At 41.6% G+C, this 24,344-nt stretch overlaps 1 long non-coding RNA gene across 1 annotated transcript; it reads right to left on the bottom strand.

The window, feature by feature from the left end:
- Positions 1–74: 74 nt before the first annotated feature.
- LOC117530044 lies at positions 75–24,295 on the bottom strand. Its single transcript, XR_004566173.1, has 3 exons — positions 24,154–24,295; positions 13,724–13,729; positions 75–85 (listed from the first exon to the last, which is right to left on the bottom strand). It is a non-coding gene; the product is annotated as an uncharacterized LOC117530044 (long non-coding RNA).
- Between the last annotated feature and the right edge of the window lie 49 nt (positions 24,296–24,344).

The following is a 24,344-nucleotide window of genomic DNA, read 5'->3' as shown; positions in this document are numbered from 1 at the left end:
CTTCTTCTGCGTTGTGTTGTTGTTTGTCTTCTCCCACTCGCTTCCCTCGGGACGCGAACTCACACTCTGGCAAAGGAGGCAGACGCTTTGACCAGTCAGTTAAAAACCCAGGCTCTGGTCTCAGTGGCCAGAGTGTTCTTTGGCTGTCAGGGGAGTGAGGCCTGTTGACTACCACATGCACAGCGACCCCTGATGGCCTTCATCACACTAGAACAGACCCACACTGGGATTTGCCACAAGTCCTTCCTGACACAACTCCAGTTTACCTGAGAGAACAAGCACAGTCTCTGGTCTCCCTAAGAGGTCCAGGACTGAGCCTGCATAGCTTCTCAGACCTGACAGGATCAGTCTTACACAAAGCAAAGGGACTGTTTAATGTCCAAATACTTATGGACCTCCCAAATTAAAATTCTTTCCTGTCTTCCTTAATAACATCACAGTATTTTAATGGTAACAATAGCAACAGTAACAATTTCCATATTTCTACTCCATCGTCTCCACCTGCACACTACATTTTTTAATACGCTGATAACACTCAACTCCATATTTCTGTATTTTCCGCAATAAAATGCTGCATTAAATGTCTGTCTACGCTACATTCAAGCTCAATGCGTCTGATGCTTTTGTATCCTCTGGTGACTCAGCTCTTCACAAGACCTCTCAACAACCTCTCAGTGTACTTCAATACTATGAAATCTACCTTTGGTGCCTCCGTTCATCTGCATCGTTTTCCTTTACTGCAAGTTTGCTCTCTATTTTATCTGTTAAAATTCACCAGGGAGCCTTCGCAGCTGCCTCCTTACTCATAATAGCTGAGTTATTGTCTGTTTGAACTCCCTCCTAGCTGACTTTTTGAACTCCACTCAGCAGCTTTTAATTCCTCAAAACATACTGCAGCACATTTCGGCTTCTGCCCGTTATATTTCCCCCCGCTGCCGGCTGCTTGGGTTCAGATCTCCGGTTCTGACACGGATGACCAAACCTCCAGGCCACAGGGCGGTCTTAAATGCCAGCCATTCTGCTGTGATCAGCCACTTTGTCTCTCTGTGTTGATGACAAGCACCTCAGCGTTCTTCCTCCTGAGAATTGACCTTTTCACTGAATTCAGAAAGCAGAATTGCTGCTAATCTCCCATCAGAAGCCGAAAACACCTTTTTAACAAGTAAGAGGCAATCTGCTCCAGATAGGGAATGCCATTTATTCTAAACGTAACAACCAGAAAAACACCTTCTACAATGTTCTGAGCTAATTGAGGTGCTGCTTGGAATTTGTACTGAAAGATGCTAACAACATAACGGAGGGTCGTAACGCCATAAAGCAGTGTGTCGTTTGTTTTTTGGGCCATATCTGACTTCACGACGTGCGCGCCTACCAGAACACATCCACTAGAACTGTGTTTGGGAAAAGAACAAACTTGATGATTCATCACAGATTAAAGTTTTATGTTTCTTTGTCTGGGTTTGTCTGGGAGATCCAAGTGACTGCACAGGCTCGATCAAGCTGGCAAGATAACTCCCCCCCCCAAGGGGCTTCAGAAAGGGATCAGCCAAGAGTAACGACACAGCGGGTCATTAAACACAACAACTGTCTGTGGGCAGCCGAGCCACAGCAGACGATTGTGACGGGAAGGTAAAGGCACACCATTTCTCAGTAAATATGCTGATCCAGTTTGAAGTCTGCATGAATTCCCCACTGAGGATCAAACTCTGGTTATTGGCGACTCTGTTTGGAGAAATGTGAAGTTAGTGACACCAGCAACCATAGTCAATTGTCTTCCAGGGGCCAGAGCAGGCGACATTGAAGGAAATTTGAAACTGCTGGCTAAGGGTAGCGTAAATTTGGTAAGATTGTAATTCATGTCGGCAGTAATGACACCCAGTTACGCCAATCGGAGGTCACTAAATTAATATTGAATCGGTGTGTAACTTTGCAAAAACAATGTCGGACTCTGTAGTTTTCTCTGGGCCCCTCCCCAATCGAACCGGGAGTGACATGTTTAGCCGCATGTTTTCCTTGAATTGCTGGCTGTCTGAGTGGTGTCCAAAAAATGAGGTGGGCTTCATAGATAATTGGCAAAGCTTCTGGGGAAAACCTGGTCTTGTTAGGAGAGACGGCATCCATCCCACTTTGGATGGAGCAGCTCTCATTTCTAGAAATCTGGCCAATTTTATTAAACCCTCCAAATCGTGACTATCCAGGGTTGGACCAGGAAGCAGAGTTGTAGTCTTACACACCTCTCTGCAGCTTCTCTCCCCCTGCCATCCCCTCATTACCCCATCCCCGTAGAGACGGTGCCTGCTCCCAGACCACCAATAACCAGTAAAAATGTATTTAAGCATAAAAATTCAAAAAGAAAAAATAATATAGCACCTTCAACTGCACCACAGACTAAAACAGTTAAATGTGGTTTATTAAACATTAGGTCTCTCTCTTCTAAGTCCCTGTTAGTAAATGATATAATAATTGATCAACATATTGATTTATTCTGCCTTACAGAAACCTGGTTACAGCAGGATGATTATGTTAGTTTAAATGAGTCAGCACCCCCGAGTCACACTAACTGTCAGAATGCTCGTAGCACGGGCCGAGGCGGAGGATTAGCAGCAATCTTCCACTCCAGCTTATTAATTAATCAGCTTATTAATTAATCAACGACCCAGAGCTTTAATTCATTTGAAAGCTTGATTCTTAGTCTTGTCCATCCAAATTGGAAGTCCCAAAAACCAGTTTTATTTGTTATTATCTATCATCCACCTGGTTGTTACTGTGAGTTTCTCTGTGAATTTTCAGACCATTTGTCTGACTTAGTGCTTAGCTCAGATAAGATAATTATAGTGGGCGATTTTAACATCCACACAGATGCTGCGAATGACAGCCTCAACACTGCATTTAATCTATTATTAGATTCAGTTGGCTTTGCTCAAAATGTAAATGAGCCCACCCACCATTTTAACCGCACTTTAGATCTTGTTCTGACATATGGCATAGAAATTGAAGACTTAACAGTATTCCCTGAAAACTCCCTGTTGTTCTGATCATTTCTTAATAACATTTACATTTACTTTAATGGACTACCCAGCAGTGGGGAATAAGTTTCATTACAGTAGAAGTCTTTCTGAAAGCACTGTAGCTAGGTTTAAGGATATGATTCCGTCTTTGTTATGTTCTTCAATGCCATATACCAACACAGTGCAGAGTAGCTACCTAAACTCTGTGAGTGAGATAGATTATCTCGTCAATAGCTTTACATCCTCATTGAGCACAACTTTGGATGTTGTAGCTCCACTGAACAACAACAGCCTTAAATCAGAAATGCTTGACTCAGTGGTATAACCCACAAACTCGCAGCTTAAAGCAGATAACCCGTAAGCTGGAGAGGAAATGGCGCCTCACTAATTTAGAAGATCTTCATTTAGCCTGGAAAAAGAGTCTGTTGCTCTATAAAAAAGCCCTCCATAAAGCTAGGACATCTTACTATTCATCAGTAATTGAAGAAAATAAGAACAACCCCAGGATTCTTTTCAGCACTGTAGCCAGGCTGACAAAGAGTCAGAGCTCTATTGAGCCAAGTATTCCTTTAACTTTAACTAGTAATGACTTCATGACTTTCTTTGCAAATAAAATTTTAACTATTAGAGAAAAAATTATTCATAACCATCCCAAAGACATATCTTTATGTTCGGCTGCCTTCAGTAATGCTGGTATTTGGCTAGACTCTTAGGCAGTATTATTAGAAAGCATTGCTTAAATTTTCATTGTTACGCAGATGATACCCAGCTTTATCTATCCATGAAGCCAGAGGACACACATCAATTAGTTAAACTGCAGGAATGTCTTTCAGACATAAAGACATGGATGACCTCTAATTTCCTGCTTTAAATTCAGATAAACTGAAGTTATTGTACTTGGCCCCACAAATCTTAGAAACATGGTGTCTAACCAGATCCTTACTCTGGATGGCATTACCCTCACCTCAGTAATACTGTGAGAAATCTTGAAGTCATTTTTGATCAGGATATGTCCTTCAATGCACATATTAAGCAAATATGTAGGACTGCTTTTTTGCATTTGCGCAATATCTCTAAAATTAGAAAGGTCTTGTCTCAGAGTGATGCCGAAAAGCTAATTCATGCATTTATTTCTTCTAGGCTGGACTATTGTAATTCATTATTATCAGGTTGTCCTAAAAGTTCCCTGAAAAGCCTTCAGTTAATTCAAAATGCTGCAGCTAGAGTGCTGACAGGGACTAGAAGGAGAGAGCATATTTCACCCATATTGGCCTCTCTTCATTGGCTCCCTGTTAATTCCAGAATAGAATTTAAAATTCTTCTTCTTACTTATAGGTTTTGAATAATCAGGTCCCATCTTATCTTAGGGACCTCATAGTACCATATCACCCCAATAGAGCACTTCACTGTCAGACTGCAGCCTTACTTGTAGTTCCTAGGATTTGTAAGAGTAGAATGGGAGGCAGAGCCTTCAGCTTTCAGGCTCCACTCCTGTGGAACCAGCTCCCAATTCGGATTAGGGAGACAGACACCCTCTCTACTTTTAAAATTAAGCTTAAAACTTTCCTTTTTGAAAAAGCTTATAGTTAGGGTTGGATAGGTGACCCTGAACCATCCCTTAGTTATGCTGCTATAGATTTAGACTGCTGGGGGGTTTCCCATGATGCACCAGTGTTTCTTTTTATTCACCTCTTTTTGCTCTGTATGCACCACTCTGCATTTAATCATTAGTGATTGATCTCTGCTCTCTTCCACAGTATGTCTTTTTCCTGATTCTCTCCCCTCAGCCCCAACCAGTCCCAGCAGGAGACTGCCCCTCCCTGAGCCTGGTTCTGATGGAGGTTTCTTGCTGTTAAAAGGGAGTTTTGTTTTCCCACTGTCGCCAAGTGCTTGCTCTTAGGGGGTCGTTTTGACCGTTGGGGTTTTTCTGTAATTATTGTATGGCTTCTGCCTTACAATATAAGGCGCCTTAGGGCAACTGTTTGTTGTGATTTGGCGCTATATAAATAAAATTGATTTGATTTGAATTCTACATCAGTTAGGTGTGTTTAAGTTGTGGCCTCAACTCAAATGCAAGAATGTAGGCCAATGTAGAGTTGCGTAATGCGGCGTACCGACTACGCCGAGCTTATGGAGCCCTACGTGGCAATACACTGAGGGACACAAAGGGGTCCACAAAATGGGCTGACTTTCGGTGTAGAGAACTGGACACAGTGCTCTACGCAAGTCTACGCAACACTGCGCTACTGTACACCATGCCTCCGCAATTGTTCGCAACCCTACGCCAGTTCGTTGAAAAATCCTTTTAGGATGCTAGATTTATTCATCATGCTGGATTCTGCTGAACTTTGCTGGGGGTGAAGGTTCCAAGCCACAGAAGAAGAAGAGGTGGGCCAGCCTTCCCCCTGCGCTCAACTTATGCAGCCATTCCTGCGTACTAAAGATGCAGCACAGTGCAACTCTACGCAGGCCTGGTGTCATGCAAGAAGTTGTTTTTAATCTTCCGTAAACGGTCAAATCAGAGCATGAAAGAAATTTGTGTATTTAAAAATGTGCCTTTGAGTGATTAAGTCATGAAACATAATGAAAGAATAGCTTTCGTAAATATTTCGTGCAGTTTTCCTTCCACATTGGACCATCTTACAAACACTTTTATTGGATATTTTAAAAAAGAAATGTAATGAACAAAACTGAGTAGACATTTAGTGCCAACACACAATAACTTCTGTTTGTCAAGAAAATAGTTATTCGAAAAGCACTTTCTTGGTCTCCCTCATTATTTGTCAAACTACTTCCCAAAGTAATGGCCCTGTCACACCTTGACGATGTATATACCAACCGTATTAAAAACACTGGCATAAATTAATTCACCTGTCAGACCTTGACAATTTAACCAGCGTATGCTGACAGCCCCGTTTCCACCAAGTGGTTTGGGTGGTGCTGCACGGTATTATACATGTTGGAACGGTTAAGTCTGGCTTGGTTTGCGTTTCCACCGCAGGCAGAACCCTTTGTTTGGCAGGTGGAACACTTAAATATTGATGAGCATGACATCCAGCATGTATACTTTATCGCATGGCATCTCCACTCCACACAGAGGCAAAACAGAGTAATGTTAACATTATTTTGTTTTTGTCTTTGTGGATCACGGGATTTATTTTCATCGTGTGCAGACAGAATCGACTGATGCCTGTGGAAAACGCTGAGACGTTTCTGAATGATGTGCTGTGGCACAAAGTGCCGGCTGAGACACGCACCCGGAGCAGAAAACTACACGGGGACTTGTTTCTTCAGCCACGACAAGGAATTAAAGTATTTTCAGATGTTGTTTTCCAGAATCAGTATGCTTTATGTGGAATGGATGTGGAAGTTTTCGTCAGGCTGTGATGATGAATCCGACCTGAAACAAACAAGTCAGAATAAGACTTTATATTACTCCGTATGCGAATGGTGCACATACGCTGGCTAAATCGTCAAGGTGACAGGAGTATAATACTTGTATAATTGTGATTCTACACTAACAAGCTCAAATATCACACCAATGTAATTGAATCCAGTGAATAATCACACCATTTAACTAAAGTCAGACACAGGGAACACATGCAGGAAAATTCATCATCTACATCTGACCTTTCACCTCTAGACAGCCGTGCGGGGACCTTACGGTCTTCAGTGTCTCAAAAAAAAAAAAAAAAAAGTCACATGACCTGCTACTATAAGCACTGACACTGGGACTCCAATCTGAGTGGTTTATACAGCTGATCAATGTGCTGATGAAAGCAGGCAGCATGCTGGGAAACAGGTCAATACAGCTGTCATCAGTTGGAAAAGCACAAACAGAATATCTTCACTCTCTGCAGATGACGCAGAGTGGCTTGGTGCCACTTCTCCTTTATTGCTTTGTGACTACAGGATTTTGCAGACAATCTCATGCAGCATCTTGGTCAAAAGCCAGATTATCTGTAAATGTTTTATTTTTATTTATTCATTTATCCTTTATTAATACGTTTATTTATAAATGCAGATTAGTCTGAGCGGTGGCAATCAGAATGGAGCTCAGACAGGTTGGGACCTCAGTGTCTGGCGAGCGTGCAGAGGGCTGTGTGTAATATCAGAGTCAGGAGACCAGAGCTGCTCCGCTGTGGAATACAAGGAGGCAACAACAGCCTTGTTTTAATAATTTAAGGAGTAAAACTAGGGGAGCCAATGGATGCACGGCACACAGATCTTCCTCCATGTTCCCCGTGGAGTCATAACCAGTAGAGTAGACACTCCCTGCAGAGGGAAGTGACCATTCTTCTTTAATTAGGAGATATTTGATGTGACTGGGCTAACAAAAAGAGTGTATTACTTTAGTATGCTGTCTTTAACAAAACACACTGATGGTGAGAAATAGAAAAAGCATATAAGGAATTTTAATTTTTTAAAAAAGGATTTATTTTATTTTAAGGATTTATGCATGCTGCAGGAGAGGTGTCGGCGCTGCACAGAGAGACTTGAACAGGAGCACAGCCCACTTGAATGCAAATGTGCACTGCGGGAGTGACCTGCTGTCTCAAATGATGTGTATCCTCAAATGCAAACAGACATGAACAGACAATGCCAGAAAGGCCCGTCTGAAGGCTCCGGAGAGAGAAGAAACAATGCTTCAGGCTTGGTAGCCAAAGGTCAGGCGTTCGGCGTCACTCACGAGACGGATTTTTCAATTACAGTGAAACGATGCATATTTTGCTATCATGAATATCGATGGAGCCATGTTTCAAGAGCTTACCTGTGTTTAAAGGACTTTATGTTGAAGGGGAACAATGGATGCTTCTGTGGACTCTCTCTCTCAAACGCAACTTGTTCACTCAATCGCACTGGTTCACTCTCTCAATCGCACTGGTTCACTCTCTCACTGTCGCACTGGTTCACTCTCTGACTGGTTCACTCTCTCACTGTCGCATTGGTTCCCTCTCTCAGTCACACTGGTTCACTCTCTCACTGTCGCATTGGTTCCCTCTCTCAGTCACACTGGTTCCCTCTCTCACTCGCACTGGTTCACTCTCTCACTGTCGCATTGGTTCCCTCTCTCAGTCACACTGGTTCACACTCTCAGTCACACTGGCTCACTCTCTCACTGTCACACTGGTTCACTCTCTCAGTCACACTGGTTCACACTCTCACTGTCACACTGGTTCACTCTCTCACTGGTTCACTCCCCTCACTGTCACACTGGTTCACTCACTCACTGTCGCACTGGTTCACTCCCTCACTGTCGCACTGGTTCACTCCCTCACTGGTTGACTCCCCTCACTGTTGCAATGGTTCACTCTCTCACTGGTTCACTCGCTCACTGTCGCACTCCCTCACTCTCTCACTGGTTCACTCTCTCGCTGTCGCACTGGTTCACTCTCTCACTGGTTCACTCCCTCACTGTCGCACTGGTTCACTCTCTCACTGTCGCACTGGTTCACTCTCTCACTGGTTCACTCCCTCACTGTCGCACTGGTTCACTCCCTCACTGGTTCACTCGCTCACTGTCGCACCCCTCACTCTCTCACTGGTTCACTCGCTCACTGTCGCACCGGTTCCCTCTCTCAATCGCATGGTTCAGTCTCTCACTGTCGCACGGTTTCACTCTCTCACTCTCGCACTGGTGCACTCTCTCAATCGCACTGGTTCACTCTCTCACTGGTTCACTCCCTCACTGTCGCACTGGTTCACTCTCTCACTGTTGCACTGGTTCACTCCCTCACTGTCACACTGGTTCCCCTCTCTCAATCGCATTGGTCACTCTCTCACTGTCGCACGGGTTCACTCCCTCACTGTCGCACTGGTTCACTCTCTCAATGTCGCACTGGTCACCTCTCTCCACTGGTTCACTCCCTCACTGTCGCACTGGTTCACTCTCTCACTGTCACACTGGTTCACTCCCTCACTGGTTCACTCGCTCACTGTCGCACTCCCTCACTCTCTCACTGGTTTCACTCTCTCACCTGTCGCACTGGTTCCCTCTCTCAATCGCATTGGTTCACTCCCTCACTATCGCACTGGTTCACTCTCTCACTGTCACACTGGTTCACTCTCTCACTATCACACTGGTTCACTCTCTCTCAGTCCCACTGGTTCACTCCCTCACTGTCGCACTGGTTCACTCTTCATTTGTACTGGATCAACTCACCCTTCTCCTCCTTCTTCTGTTTCATGGTCTAAATACCATTTTCAAGCCGGGTCCTTCTTCTGAATCCTGGGTTCTTCTTTCTCTCACAGTCGCAGGGGTTTACCATTCTGTCTCACCGGGTCAAATATCCTCTCCATTGATTTCTTGGTCAGTTGGGCTTTCCAGGCCAGTGCTTGTTTATTGTGGCTTGTCTGAATTGTGATGATTGCTACAAGTCTAAACAGTACCTGTGTAATAGAACCGTTCTGTGCATGTCCATAATTGTCATCTTCTCTCAACCCAAACTGGTCTTTTTTAAAGCCCATAGATTCCAGGTTGTGGCATTTAGTACAGATCTGCAGGGCTCATGTAAAGTTTTGCTCAGTGTTAAACTGCCCTCATGGTCAATACCACTGCAGTTGTGTCATCAAGACAAATTTCAGTACATTTGCTGAACGATGTAATTACAGTGATCTGACTAATGGGGTGTCCAGTCCTAATGATGGATGTACTTTTCCTCTAAAATGTTTATCCATGTTTGAAGTCTTTGGCTTCCTCCCGGCCTCCTTTAATCTTGTGTGCTGTCCCACTGCTATTAACGACTGTACCTTGAGTGATCAATCTGTCAAACTCATCAGGTTTATGGACGACACAACGGTCATCAACCTCATGTGAGACGGTGACGAGTCTGCAGACAGGTCAGAGGTGGAACAAGTGGTCCTCTGGTGTGGTCTGAACAATCTGGAGCTCTAAAAACTGTGGAGATAGCAGTGGACTTCAGGAGGAGGAGCCCAGCCCCCCACTCCCCCCCCCCAATCACCATCCACAACAGCACTGTGTCTATGGTGCACTCATTCAGGTTTCTGAGCACCACCATCTCCCAGGACATGAAATGGACAGCAACATAGACATAGTGGTGAAGAAGGCCCAGCAAAAGATATACCTCAGGAAGTTCAACCTGCCACAGGAGCTGCTGGTGGCCATAAGACAATCTGTCTTCTGCCAGTCCATCACCATCTGGTTTGGTTCAGCAACCAAAGTAGACAGGAACAGACTGCAGAGAACAATCAGGTCCGTGAAGAAGATCACTCGTGCCAACCTGCCCTCCATCCAGGACCTGTACTCCTTCAAGTGAGGACATGGGTGGCAAGTGGCATCAACAGTGACTCCTTTCACCCAGGATTCACCCTCTTCTCACCCTTCCCCTTTGGTTGATGCTACAGATCACTGTACACCAAAACCACCAGACTAAGAAACAGTTTCTTTCCAGAAAGCCATCAGTATGTTGAACAAACATGCAGCACTCATAATGGTCAAACTTCTACACAATTACACAAACATGTAAATATTATCTGTATACCTGTGTATATAGGCTTTCTCTTCTTTATTTCAAATTTATTGTTCATTGTTATCTGTGGTGCATGTTTATGCATGTCTATTTATGTTTAAATTATGTCTATTTTTGTTTTAATTTAGTCTATTCATGTTTTAATTATGTCTATTTGTATTTTAATTATGTGATTTATGTTTTTATGGGGCAGCAGGGTGGATTAGTGGTTGGCACTGTTGCCTCACAAAAAGGTCATGGGATTGATTCCCACCTGTGGAGTTTGCATGTTCTCCCCGTGTTTGTGTGGGTTCCCTCCAGGTGGTCTGGCTTCATCCCACATCCAAAGACATGCAGGTTATGTGGATTGGAATTTTAAATTGTCCGTAGGTGTGAACATGTTTCTGTTCCAGTGATAGTTTTCTAAGCAAAGCGCCAATTTCCGAAATTAGGGTGAAAAGCGACAGCCGCAGTATTCACCTATGTTGGAAATGAATGGTGTGTGTGTGTGTGCGTGTGTATCGAATGAATGTCATTTTTGATGGAGTGAGATGTTGTGTGTCAGGAGGACGAGACCAAGCTGGCTAGAAATGAAAGCCAACGTTAAAGGTTTGTCACTATGACAAGTCTCACAGGTGACATCAAAATCTATTGGAATCCATGTTGAAACCAGAAGGGAGCTGAGACAGCACACAACTCTGCTGAGGCTGAACACTTCTTGAAATCTGCGTCAAGGTTAACAGTGTTGTAATGTAACAAAGTAGAAATACTTTGTTACTGTACTTAAGTAGAATTTTGACGTATCTGTACTTTACTTCCTTATTTACTTTTCTATTTACTCCGATACATTCCCTTAAACATCTTCGTTACTTGTTACTACAATGTAAAAGTAGAAGAAATGTGATTGGGCAATGCCTGTTTGCTGAGGTGAAAGTAAGCTGGAGCGCAGCTGTACACCAGGAAGAGATACAGTACTCTTCAGCCGGAGCGCTGCGCCTTCTGCCCCTGCTGCATCAAGTGTCGTGTTTGACATAAAACAATTTTAAAAGACAAAAAAATATCAAAGATGACAGGTTGAATCTGCGCCCCCGCTGAAAAGGAGGAGACTCTGGATGGTGAAAACCATCTGCGCTTTGGACTCCAAATGCGCACACACTGACGCACACACATATGGGTGATTCTTTAACTACGGGCACTATTGCCTTGTAAGGGTGATTCTTTAACTACGGGTACTATTGGCCTTGTAAATGTAATTTCCACCACACCATTGCCTTACAATATAAAGCGCCTTGGGGCAACTGTTTGTTGTGATTTGGCGCTATATACATGTGCTCTGATGTCACTGTTTATCTCTATAGAAACTACCCAACACAATCTTTCATACAAACTGTTTAAAGTGTTGTTGGTGGAAATTACGGCAATAGTGTGGGACAACTACATTTTGTTTAAAAAAATCACAACAGTTGTATGACATTGAATACCCCAATTATGTTTTGATTATTTTACTGATATTTTATTCAGAGATATTTTAAAACATTTGAAAAAAACGTTTCTTTACCATTCATTTTTATCATTGAAGATCAAACGTCTGGGTGTGGGACAAGCACAAAACAGCAATATTTGCATATAATGATGCTGACAAAAGGTGAAAAAGTCATCACAGACTACTAGAACAAATTTCTTAACACACTTTCATTGTAAGAGTAACTATAAAGTGTGAAATTTCCCCTTTTTTCTGTTTTTCATACAATATGATCAAAGGACATAATAAGTGCCCGTAGTCTAAGAATCACCCGTAAATGTAATTTTCACCACAACCCATTGCCTTACAATATAAAGTGCCTTGGGGCAACTGTTGTTGTGATTTGGCACTATATACATGTGCTCTGATGTCACTGTTTATCTCCATAGAAACTACCCAAACAATCTTTCATATAAACTGTTTAAAGGGACATTAGTGTTGTGGTGGAAATTACGGCAATAGTGTGGGACAACTACATTTTGTTTAAAAAATTCACAACAGTTTGTACGACATTGAATACCCCAATTATGTTTTGATTATTTTACTGATATTTATTCAGAGATATTTTAAAACATTAGAAAAACGTTTCTTTACCATTCATTTTTATCATTGAAGATCAAAAGTCTGGGTGTGGGACAAGCACAAAACAGCAATATTTGCATATAATGATGCTGAAAAAAGGTGAAAAAGTCATCATAGACTACTAGAACAAATTTCTTAACACACGTTCATTGTAAAGATAACTATAAAAGTGTGAAATTTTCCCTTTTTTTCTGTTTTTCATACAATATGATCAAAGGACATAATAAGTGCCATAGTCTAAGAATCACCCATATACAGATGGATCGGTTCCTGCTGGAATCCAGCACACGATCAGAGTTAAGGGGAAAACTTCAGTACCAACAAAATTGCCCGGCATGGCTGCTTTGAACGGAAAAATTATCATTTCTTTACACTGATTGTGGACTCACTGGTTCAGATTTAGAAGCAACGTGTCCACAATTTATTCATCAACCTCTCTCAAAGCCATTTAAAGATTGTTGCAGTCAAGAAAGGAGAATCATCTGGTGTTAATTCACACAGTGTTTTTTTTTCTCCGTTCCTCATAACGTGTCATTTCCGCACAAAGGTTCTCTGGTGTGTCGGAGAACTTTTCCCATAGCTGCTTTCTCCTCCTGCAGAAGAACCTTTCCTGCCACGTTCTTCTCCTGTAGCGTGCCGCACAGCGAGTGCTGCAGGTGTGAGTTTTGTAGGGGAGACCGGGGCGATTTCCCCCTGAAATGTTTTAATTTCTAACTGAAACAATATTGCCTGCATTTTGAGGGCCAAATTTTCTGAAGTAGTATTAATATGTTGCATAACTAGACAATCAGGGACAACTCAAAAAAACGGTTTTAATAACACAAACCCCAGTCGATAATTGGATCAAATTGGAATAATCGATTCTGAATCTTAAGAATTGGAATCAAATCAATTCTTGAAATTTGAATCGATACCCACCCCTGTTTGCAGTGGTTGGTGGTGGTGATGCTTGCATTGTTTGTTGTTTTTTTTTTACTTTCCTTAAATTTGGCACACCTGTGTAACTATAAAATGACTGTTCTGTTTCACAAAAAGCCTGGCTGTTGTGTTTAACAGAAAAGTGTGTGTGGATCATCCAGGAAAAAGGCTGCATGGTCTTCAGAAGAAGACCAGCAACTTTACTTGCAACTATATACATCCACCGGTTGCTCCCTCATTCCCGTCACCAACACCAAATGCTCCGCCAGAGGCAGATCCAGCCTTTATAGGGGCTGAGGCCCTTCCTGGTTTCTCCAGACACCACACTGGCTTTCTTTAGTGTCACTGTTTCAATATCCACTCATTTTGGAGTTTACTTTTACTCAATACTTTTACTTAAAGTACATTTATATGAGAAATTTTCTTTTGATACTTAAGAAAAGTAAATATCAGATACTTTTAAGACTTTTACTCAAAAGGAGATTTTAACTTTTACCAAAGTAATTTTATGGTAGATACTTGTACTTTCACTAAAGTATCATTTTGAGGTACTTTATACAAGACTGGTAACAACATTATTTATTCTCAAAATATCCATGTCACTGGAGCAGTGGGGGCCTCCTCTGAGGTGCTTGGGCCAGTTATCCACTCCACTTGTTGTGTGCATGTAGGTGATCTCGCAAGGGGTTTGTTTGTTTATTAGGGTCAAGACATTTCAGTCTTTTCGTCCTTTGGCTGATATCCACCCAACTTGATATGTGGTGGACAATCAACCTCACAAACACTTTTAAAATACTTTTTGTTTGTTTGTTTGGCAAAGAGCAAGGTAATATGGGTCAAAGGTGAAAAATTCTAATTTCCACCAAACTTTGCACACATATGGACCTGGATTCTGGAATTGCTCAGGCAAAATCCAGTATCAAGGTCGATCCAGTCGAAGGTCAAAACGGAAGTTATCCCTTGGATTTATGCCAAATGTGGCACATCTATGAAGATGGGCTCTGGAATTGCCCTGGTAATGTCAAATTTGCCAAAGGTCAATCATCATGGTAAAGGTCATAGAGGACAAAGGACAAAACTTACGCTTTCCTGACGATTTGCATCGACCTGGGCACACATATGTGGGCGAGTTCTGGAATTGGTCTTTTGCTGAGTTTCAACCTAACAAGGTACATCAGCTCAATTTGGATCAAATGTGACACAAATGTAGTAAATCCTAGAATTGTCCTGGCAAGGTCAGCTGTAGGTTAATCATTTGGGTGACAATCAAGGTCACTAAGTAACATGTTAGCTTGCAATACTATCTTCATGCCAGTGGGTACTGTTACCTAGTTTTTGCGTAATTCTACTTGATGGCACACAGGTATAACACTGATGATCGCACAACATCAATGGAGGAAAAAAGCCAAATGGACCAAAGCATATCTTGGTGCCAGTCGGCAGTGAAGGCATTTGTGTTTCTGCATAAACTTCTCTCCGGCATTTTCACCGTTTGAAACATTGACATCTCCTGCTGGAGAGGATTTCCTGGTTCAAGGTGTCATAGCAACCAGTGGATCATATTCAGAGAAAATTTCTTAATTACCTATAAAAATGACTACAAGAGAGCAAGTTGATCCCACAAACTTTCTTTGGGTTATGCCTTGATTCTGCATGAGGCCTTTCAGCTGAAAGGATCAAATTCTGTTTTTCTATCAGTTGTTTCTTTGTGGCACAAACAGTTTCATGAACATTGCATCATGTTTGTGTACGATCTCCCACTCAGACACCTGTAGAGTGGTGTCTATTCGTCTGTCCTGACAAGAAGCCTTCTCTGCAAAGTTAAATTACACCACAAAAGGTCAAACACTGATGGAGCAAAATTAATCCCTTGCTCGCACTCTTTCTCGCTGTCAATAATATGCATGGCAGTGTAGCAAGCGTGCCGTGTTCTTCCCGCCCGTAGACTCTCACCTTTCTAAAACTAGAACCTCTGCCAAACAAATTGAAATGCAAATTGGCCCAGAAAACACCACGCCATTGACAGAAGAGGACCTTTATAAAAGTCAGTTCACTAAAAGTCAGATTTTCAATGCTCAGACTTCACCCAACCGACTGACTGATGACAAAGTGTTCCACCCATCTGACAGGACTCTGCTGCGGTTATAAACAGGTGGGCACGTGTTGAATTCCTAAAGCACCACGGCACCGTCTGAAATACCAACACTGCCAATGTTACTCTCAGACATGGTTTTGCATAAATGCAGATGTGAACTCTCGTGGCCCAGAATGACTCTACAAATAAGTGCAGCAGATAAGAGAATATTAGAGTGGATCCTGCAAATGGTGACACAAGCATTAAATTTGACACAAATACTCCTTAGACATTCCTCTTTTGAAAAACCGACTGGCTACTTGAATTTCCAATAGGCAGTCAGGTAGGGGACAACTGAAGATATACATAGGGGTCAAAATTAAAAGATGGCTCCAATCATATTGAAAACTACACCACATTTTTTTTTTTTTTACCTGATCATAAGCTTACAAAAGGTATAGTTTGGACTATCTATGACTGAATTCTATGTAGTTATGGGATAAAAACAGCAAGAATGGTGACAAAGATCAGTTTCAGTTTGTACAGGGGTCAAATTTAAAGTTGCTCCAATTTTGTTAAAAACATGATGCAAATTATTGGTGAACAGGGTTTTAAAAAGGAACAGTTTGCACTATGTGTCATGCTTAGTTATCATGTTACGGCGTAACATATATCACGTCATAGAATCCAATGGACGTTGACGTTGTTTGACCTTTACTTTGGAGACCAAACATTCAACACTGTCAAAACGATTCCATTTATTAATCCTATTAGCTAAACCAATAATTTGCATCACTTTTTACCAAAACTGGAGCAACGTTAACTTTTGACCTCTGTACAAACTGAAACTGACCTTTCTCACAATTCTTGCTGTTTTACCCCATAACGCCATAACATTCAGTCATAGATAGTCCAAGCTATACCCTTTTGGAATCTTTATGATCAGACAAGTAATGTGGTGTAGTTTCAATGTGATTTAAGCATTTTAAAATTTTGACCCCTGTGTAATTCTTCAATTGACCCTTACCTGGCTGCCTATTGAAAATTAAGTGGCAGTCGTTTTTTTTTTTTTTAAATGAGTAATGTCTAAGGAGTATTTATGGCCGAATTTGGTGCTTGTATCACAATTTGAAAGACTGTTTCAGTTATCACTGCACTAAAGATGGGGAGATGAAAAGACCGTGTCCATGTGAAGCCGCTACATCTCAGGGATGATTGACGCCTTTCCAACAACACAGCTCAGATGGATTATTTAACATTCTTATCCAATTACATTTTTTCCGCAAATCTGATTGGTTAATCATGCGAGATTTCACACCATAAAATATCGTGTAAATGATATGTAATGTGTTACTACTCTGCGCCCTGTCTGCACGTGTTGCTATGCAGATGTCAATATGGCGCTGTCAGCTGAGAGCAAGAGGTTGCCAACTGCCATTAAACACAAAGAAGTAGAAGAAGAACAAAAAAACAACTGGCGGAGCAACGACACCGAAATGGATTAAATTTTAGCTACCATACGGAAGTAGTGATGTGGATTCTGCTCACAGAATTTCCAGTTTGGCATGAAGATGCTCTTGCCAGGGTAAGCTTTGATGAGCCGACTACACCCTTTGTCTACGTAACATTTTTACCAAACTATATTATTATGCGGATTAAGATGTAGCCTTCAGTGGTGGACTCGGATCCCTGCAAACGTTGGAATTGGATTAGAATGGGAATAACCCCCTTGTGTCTGATGATTTGCGAATGGTAATGCTGGATTATGGTCGTGGCCAAGTAGTTAAGGCGCTTGGTTTCAGTACAGAAGGCTCCGGGTTTGGAACAGTCAGATCGTCTCACTTCAATGCGTCAGAAAGGGCATCTGGCATAAAACCTGTGCCAATTCACATGCAGATCCACCTTGGATTTGCTGTGGCGACCCCGAGTGCGAACAAGGGAGCAGCCGAAGGGACTTACTAATGCTGGATTATGGTCGTAAATAGCTGTTTACGCATCATCGGTAAAACACAATTTGCGACCGTAAAGTCCAGCATTAACATCCGCAAATCATCAGACACAACAGGGTTATTCCCTAATCGCATGCACCTCATGAGGCGCTGGCAAAGATGATGGCAGCCACACAGGACTCTGTTATTCAGCTGCATTCAGTCACAATTGGACCCTGGTAGCTGGACGTCCGATACCGATGAAGGGCTTGTTGTATCTGAAGGAACTAAGTTTGAGAACATGGATGCTTGGTGCTGTATGTAGAGTATTGTGTTCAGTCCCGCGAGTCCAATCCTGACAGTTTGGAGCAGCTTGGGTCCTTTGGAGTGCTGGACATGGGTTTTAGGCCAACATAAGGCTGCACAGAGGGAAGACTGTCTGTCTTCGACAAAGACATAGTGGCTAATTAAGACCAGCAGCAACCAGGCAGAGAGGAATCCTGCAGATGTCCGAGTGGCATGTCGGACGGAGGGTTTTACATTAGAGATGGACACACACGGAGGCAATCTCAACTTCTGTCTGGTTGCGCACTCTGCTCTCGTTCTTGCCACGTGTCTTAATGAGGCCAATATAGATCTCTGTCCAGGTCTGTAGCCAAGGTGCCGCAGCTTCTGGCTTGCATGGGGAGTCGCTCCCTGCTTGGCGGTCAGACCACATCTGTCAAAGCCACTTTGACACGTTTTGAAAAATACTGGAGCCCTGAACTGTGATTACACTATGCTGCCGCAGCCAGCGCTCCAAAATGAAATGTCAAATCTCAGTGCATCATCACCAGCTGAAACCTTATGAGGTTTTATTTTTTCTTCTTTTTTTATATAAGCCGTTCATAAATTGAAATCTAGAACTGAAATATTTCATGCTTTCTTATGTTACTGTTTTATTTTATCCTCATAAAACTCTTAATGAAACCTCCTGGTGTTCTGGATGTCTTTTTTAAACAAACAAATAAACAACAACAACAACAACAAAAAATCAACAGAAGATATTGCCAGAATATTAGATTGAAGTGAGACCATCTGACTGTTCCAAAGCACGCTGAGACTTGAGCGTGATTGGGTGTCTGTATAGGTAGTTGCCATCCAGGATCTGTGGCGGTTCCCTGATGCGGCCAAGTGCAGCACAGCGCATCCTCTCAGACTTCATATGCTTAGATTTTGAGTCTTTTTGTTTTTAAACCAAATTTACAGCTGCATCATACACAGTGGTGGGGCACAGCTAAACGAAAAGTTAGCTTTGATAACCATTAAGGCCGCTAACTGAAAAGTTAACTTTAATAGCGCTAAACCACTAAAAATATTGTGGAAGTTACCACTAACTTTAAGTACTGAGTCGATCGCAGTCACATCTGTCGGCTACTGATAAGCAAGTTCGAGTTCTGCTGGATCACAAACACAAAATAAATGCATGAAAAATAAACAAATTAAAAAATATAACCCCAAACACTGTCCTCATCTTATCAAAAGCAGTAAATTGCAGTATTAGAAGTCACAGTTTATCTTTGTATTAAACATTTATAAACCGTTAACAGAGTTGCGTTCACAACACAAAACAAATTCAAGAAAAAAAAAATCCCAAACACGGTCATTGTCTTTATAAAAAGCAGTAAATCGCAGTATTAGAAGTCACAGTTTATCTCTGTATATATACTAGGTCTGTCCAAAAAGTATCGTACCTTTTTATTTTTTCAAAAACTATATGGATTTGATTTGAGACAGGCAGTTGGAAACCATTCGATAGATTCAGTTGGATATTGGTGAAGATTCTGTCAGCATCACACGGATTATGGACTGTTAAAACCTTTTTAAAGACGGCCCACAGCGGCGGAGGGCGCGTGGCGCGCCGAGCGGCTATTCGACAGGCTGGATCGACCAGATCATTTCTAAACTGAACGCTGTGTTGATACGGGACATCATGTGACTACCACAGAAATGGCAACAGAGCTGGATTTAGCAGTTTTGTGGCACATTCCACTGTTACAGGAGATTTTGTAATGAAAGACGTGCGGAGGATTTTGCGCGTCGGCACGAAGCAGCTCAGGACGCGCAGAAAAAAAAAAAAAACACACCTCCGTGTTGGAAACCATTCAGAAGATTCAGACGGCTTTCGATGGCTTTCAGTCGAGTGAGTATCCGAGAAATTGTGTAACAGCTGGACATGCCCCAACATGTCCTGTGAGACTTCCAAGACGGAGGGGTTTTTTTTTTACTGCGCGTCCTGAGCTGCTTCGTGCCGACGCGCGAAATCCTCCGCACATCTTTCATTACAAAATCTCCTGTAACAGTGGAATGTGCCACAAAAGTGCTATGTCCAGCTCTGTTGCCATTTCTGGGGTAGTCACATGATGTCCCGGATCAACACAGCGTTCAGTTTAGAAATGATCTGGTCGATCCAGCCTGTCGAATGGCCGCTCGGCGCACTGCGTGCCCTCCGCCTCTGTAGGCCATCTTTAAAAAGGTTTAACAGTCCATAATCCGTGTGATGCCGACAGAATCTTTACCGATATCCAACTGAATCTATCGAATGGTTTCAATTGCCTGTCTCTAACAGTTTCTGAAAAAAATTTCATGGAGCAAAGCAGTAGTCTCTCAGCAAGTTCTCAGACAAAAGAAATCCGACGGGAGGGGTGGACCAGTGCTCACTCAAAGCCTGCCCACAGGCGAATGACGCAACCGACAGGCGTGGAAAAACCCACGCATGCTCACAAAGGTTCAAGCTTGGCTGATGTAATCACACATGATTCAAATCCATATAGTTTTTGAAAAAAATAAAAAGGTACGATACTTTTTGGACAGACCTCGTATTTATAAACCGTTTACAGAGTTGCATTCATAAACACAAAACAAATGCAAGAAAAATAAAAAATAAAATCCCAAACACGGTCATTGTCTTTATAAAAAGCAGTAAATTGCAGTATTAGAAGTCACAGTTTATCTCTGTATTAAACATTTATAAACCGTTAACAGAGTTGCGTTCACAAACACAAAACAAATGTAAGAAAAAAAAAATCCCAAACACGGTCACTGTCTTTATAAAAAGCAGTAAATCGCAGTATTAGAAGTCACAGTTTATCTCTGTATTATATATTTATAAACCGTTAACAGAGTTGCGTTCACAAACACAAAACAAATGCAAGAAAAATAAAAAATAAAATCCCAAACACGGTCATCGTCTTTATAAAAAGCAGTAAATCGCAGTATTAGAAGTCACACGTTATCTCTGTATTATATATTTATAAACCATTAACAGAGTTGCGTTCATAGGCACAAAACAAATGCAGGAAAAATAAAAAATAACATCCCAAACACGGTCATCGTCTTTATAAAAAGCAGTAAATCGCAGTATTAGAAGTCACAGTTTATCTCTGTATTATATTTATAAACTGTTAACAGAGTTGCGTTCACAAACACAAAACAAATGCAAGAAAAATAAAATCCCAAACACGGTCATCGTCTTTATAAAAGCAGTGAATCGCAGTATTAGAAGTTACACTTTATCTCTGTATTATACTCGTATATTTATAAACCGTTAACAGAGTTGCGTTCATAAGCACAAAACAATGCAAGAAAAATAAAAATAAAATCCCAAACATGGTCATCGTCTTTATAAAAAGCAGTAAATCGCAGTATTAATAGTCACAGTTTATCTCTGTATTATGTTTCTAAACACAGGAACAGCTCACCCATGTTGCGTTTAACGCGCCTGGTAAAATCTACACCTCACCCGTCGCGTTGAGCGTCCCCCTGAAGATAACCCACGCAAGTTTTGTCTTTACATAAAATACAGCAATAAGTGTCTTTTCACTTTAAAAAGTAAAGATTTGCATGTACACGGCATCTTTAAAGCAGGCACACAAACTGTCGTTTTAGGAGCTCATCTCGACAGAACACCAGCCTGACTGTTTCAGACACACAACAGACAGGAAGTAACGTATGATTTTAGGGTTTACAAACATTGGTAACCGTTTAACTTTACTCACTTTACCAGCAAAAAAAAAATGTCAGCGGACTGAAAGTTAGAGTAGGGAGGGGTGCTATTTCAAAAATGTGGAAATCTATAAATGTTTGCATGGAATATGGAAATATAGACAGAATAAACCATAGCAGGATAAATTTGGGGTCACTTGGTTACAAAAACCCATATGGAGCATTTGAAAATTTCAATTAACACGTGTGTCGTATATGTGCTGTTGACGTAGAAAACCACTCTGTTGGTTATAATTAGTTCATTGTGGCCATGTCATTATTTACATGTGATGATTATACTCAACTGATGTTCCTGAAATAAAAACTACATGGATTTTGTTTGTTACAGTTGATCGTAACATATATACTGAAATTAGTTTTTTGGTCAATTACTCTTAAAAAACACCAGATAAGCTTATTGTTACTATAGAAGTTGAATATAAACTTGGGGTCAAGCAACATTTGGAGCCAAATTTCAAGTCTCTAGGTGCAGCGGTCCTCAAGATATGACATTTTCGTCAATATTTTTGGCGATTTTTGAACCCGATATCTTCATTGGCTCCGTCCATATGGGTTTTTGGAACCAAATGACCCAAAATTTATCCTGCTATGGTTTATTCCATGTATATTCCATATTCCATGCAAACATGTATAGATTTCCAAATTTTTTGAAATAACACCCCTCCCTAGTTAGAGGAACTAAATTTAGCGGAAGCTAAGTTAGCTGAAAAGCTAATCCACTAACGTAAAAGTTTGCTTTGCTAATTAGCAGTTAGCGGATTAGCAGAACTGTGCCCATCACTGGTCATACACAAATATCAGCAAAACACAAATGGAAGAGCTACTGTAGATTCTAAAATGTTATGCTGTTTCTACAGCCTGACATATTTTGCATGTGATACTATATATATATATATATATATATATATATATAAAAGGACTGTTACTTTATGGACACACCACGTACATTATAAGAAGCAAAACATCAAAACAAACTTTTGTATAAATAATAAAAATCTAAGTCATACTCTTAGAAAATATACATATATACACATATACTCAACAAAAATATAAACGCAACACTTTTGTTTTTGCTCCCATTTTGTATGAGATGAACTCAAAGATCTAAAACTTTTTCCACATACACAACATCACCATTTCCCTCAAATATTGTTCACAAACCAGTCTAAATCTGTGATAGTGAGCACTTCTCCTTTGCTGAGATAATCCATCCCACCTCACAGGTGTGCCATATCAAGATGCTGATTAGACACCATGATTAGTGCACAGGTGTGCCTTAGACTGCCCACAATAAAAGGCCACTCTGAAAGGTGCAGTTTTGTTTTATTGGGGGGGATACCAGTCAGTATCTGGTGTGACCACCATTTGCCTCATGCAGTGCAACACATCTCCTTCACATAGAGTTGATCAGGTTGTCAATTGTAGCCTGTGGAATGTTGGTCCACTCCTCTTCAATGGCTGTGCGAAGTTGCAACAACGAACTGGAGTCAGGTTGAGACCCCGATGAGGACGACGAGCATGCAGATGAGCTTCCCTGAGATGGTTTCTGACAATTTGTGCAGAAATTCTTTGGTTATGTAAACCGATTGTTTCAGCAGCTGTCCGAGTGGCTGGTCTCAGACGATCTTGGAGGTGAACATGCTGGATGTGGAGGTCCTGGGCTGGTGTGGTTACACGTGGTCTGCGGTTGTGAGGCTGGTTGGATGTACTGCCAAATTCTTTGAAACACCTTTGGAGACGGCTTATGAAATGAACATTCAATACAGGTGCAACAGCTCTGGTTGACATTCCTGCTGTCAGCATGCCAATTTCACGCTCCCTCAAATCTTGCGACATCTGTGGCATTGTGCTGTGTGATAAAACTGCACCTTTCAGAGTGGCCTTTTATTGTGGGCAGTCTAAGGCACACCTGTGCACTAATCATGGTGTCTAATCAGCATCTTGATATGGCACACCTGTGAGGTGGGATGGATTATCTCAGCAAAGGAGAAGTGCTCACTATCACAGATTTAGACTGGTTTGTGAACAATATTTGAGGAAATGGTGATATTGTGTATGTGGAAAAAGTTTTAGATCTTTGAGTTCATCTCATACAAAATGGGAGCAAAACCAAAAGTGTTGCGTTTATATTTTTGTTGAGTGTATATATATATATATATATATATATATATATATATATATATATATATATACAGCAAACCTCAATGGCAGACAATTTTCTTCTGTTGTTGACATGTTTGTTGCCATTTTTTCAACTAGTGTCTGTCTGCTAGTTCCTGACCTTCGTATGCCGTGCTCTGATTGGCTAGCTGTTGGCAGTAAGCTGTAACGCTATTGGTCAGTGGGAACCGATCCAATATAACTTTTGGTCCTAGCCTTTTTGGATCCTTTTGGATTCAACATAACTTTCTGGCGCCAAGCATGCCAAAATACAGGTAAATGATGGACAGAAAGGCTAGGCTGTGATTGGCTATTGCAATCTGAGTGGAGAACATACATATATACATACATATATACACACATATACATATATACATACATATATATATATGATAGAGAGAGAGAGAGAGAGAGAGAGAGTGTACAATTTGCTGGGTTATTTGACTACTTTGGGAGGGGTGGTGGCCACGTGGTTAACGCGCTTGGTTTCAGTGCAGGAGGTTCCGGGTTCAAATCCCACCCCTGCCACATTTCTCCATGTAATGTGGAGTTGTGTCAGGAAGGACATCCGGTGTAAAACCTGCGCCAATTCAACATGCAGATCCATTTCAGATTTGCTGTGGCGACCCCAAGTGCAAA

The sequence above is a fragment of the Thalassophryne amazonica genome, chromosome 17 (genome assembly GCF_902500255.1).
Source record: "Thalassophryne amazonica chromosome 17, fThaAma1.1, whole genome shotgun sequence".
Classification (NCBI taxonomy): Eukaryota; Metazoa; Chordata; class Actinopteri; order Batrachoidiformes; family Batrachoididae; genus Thalassophryne; species Thalassophryne amazonica.
Note: the sequence above shows the minus strand (reverse complement) of the source record. Positions and strands in the feature narration are given on the sequence as shown.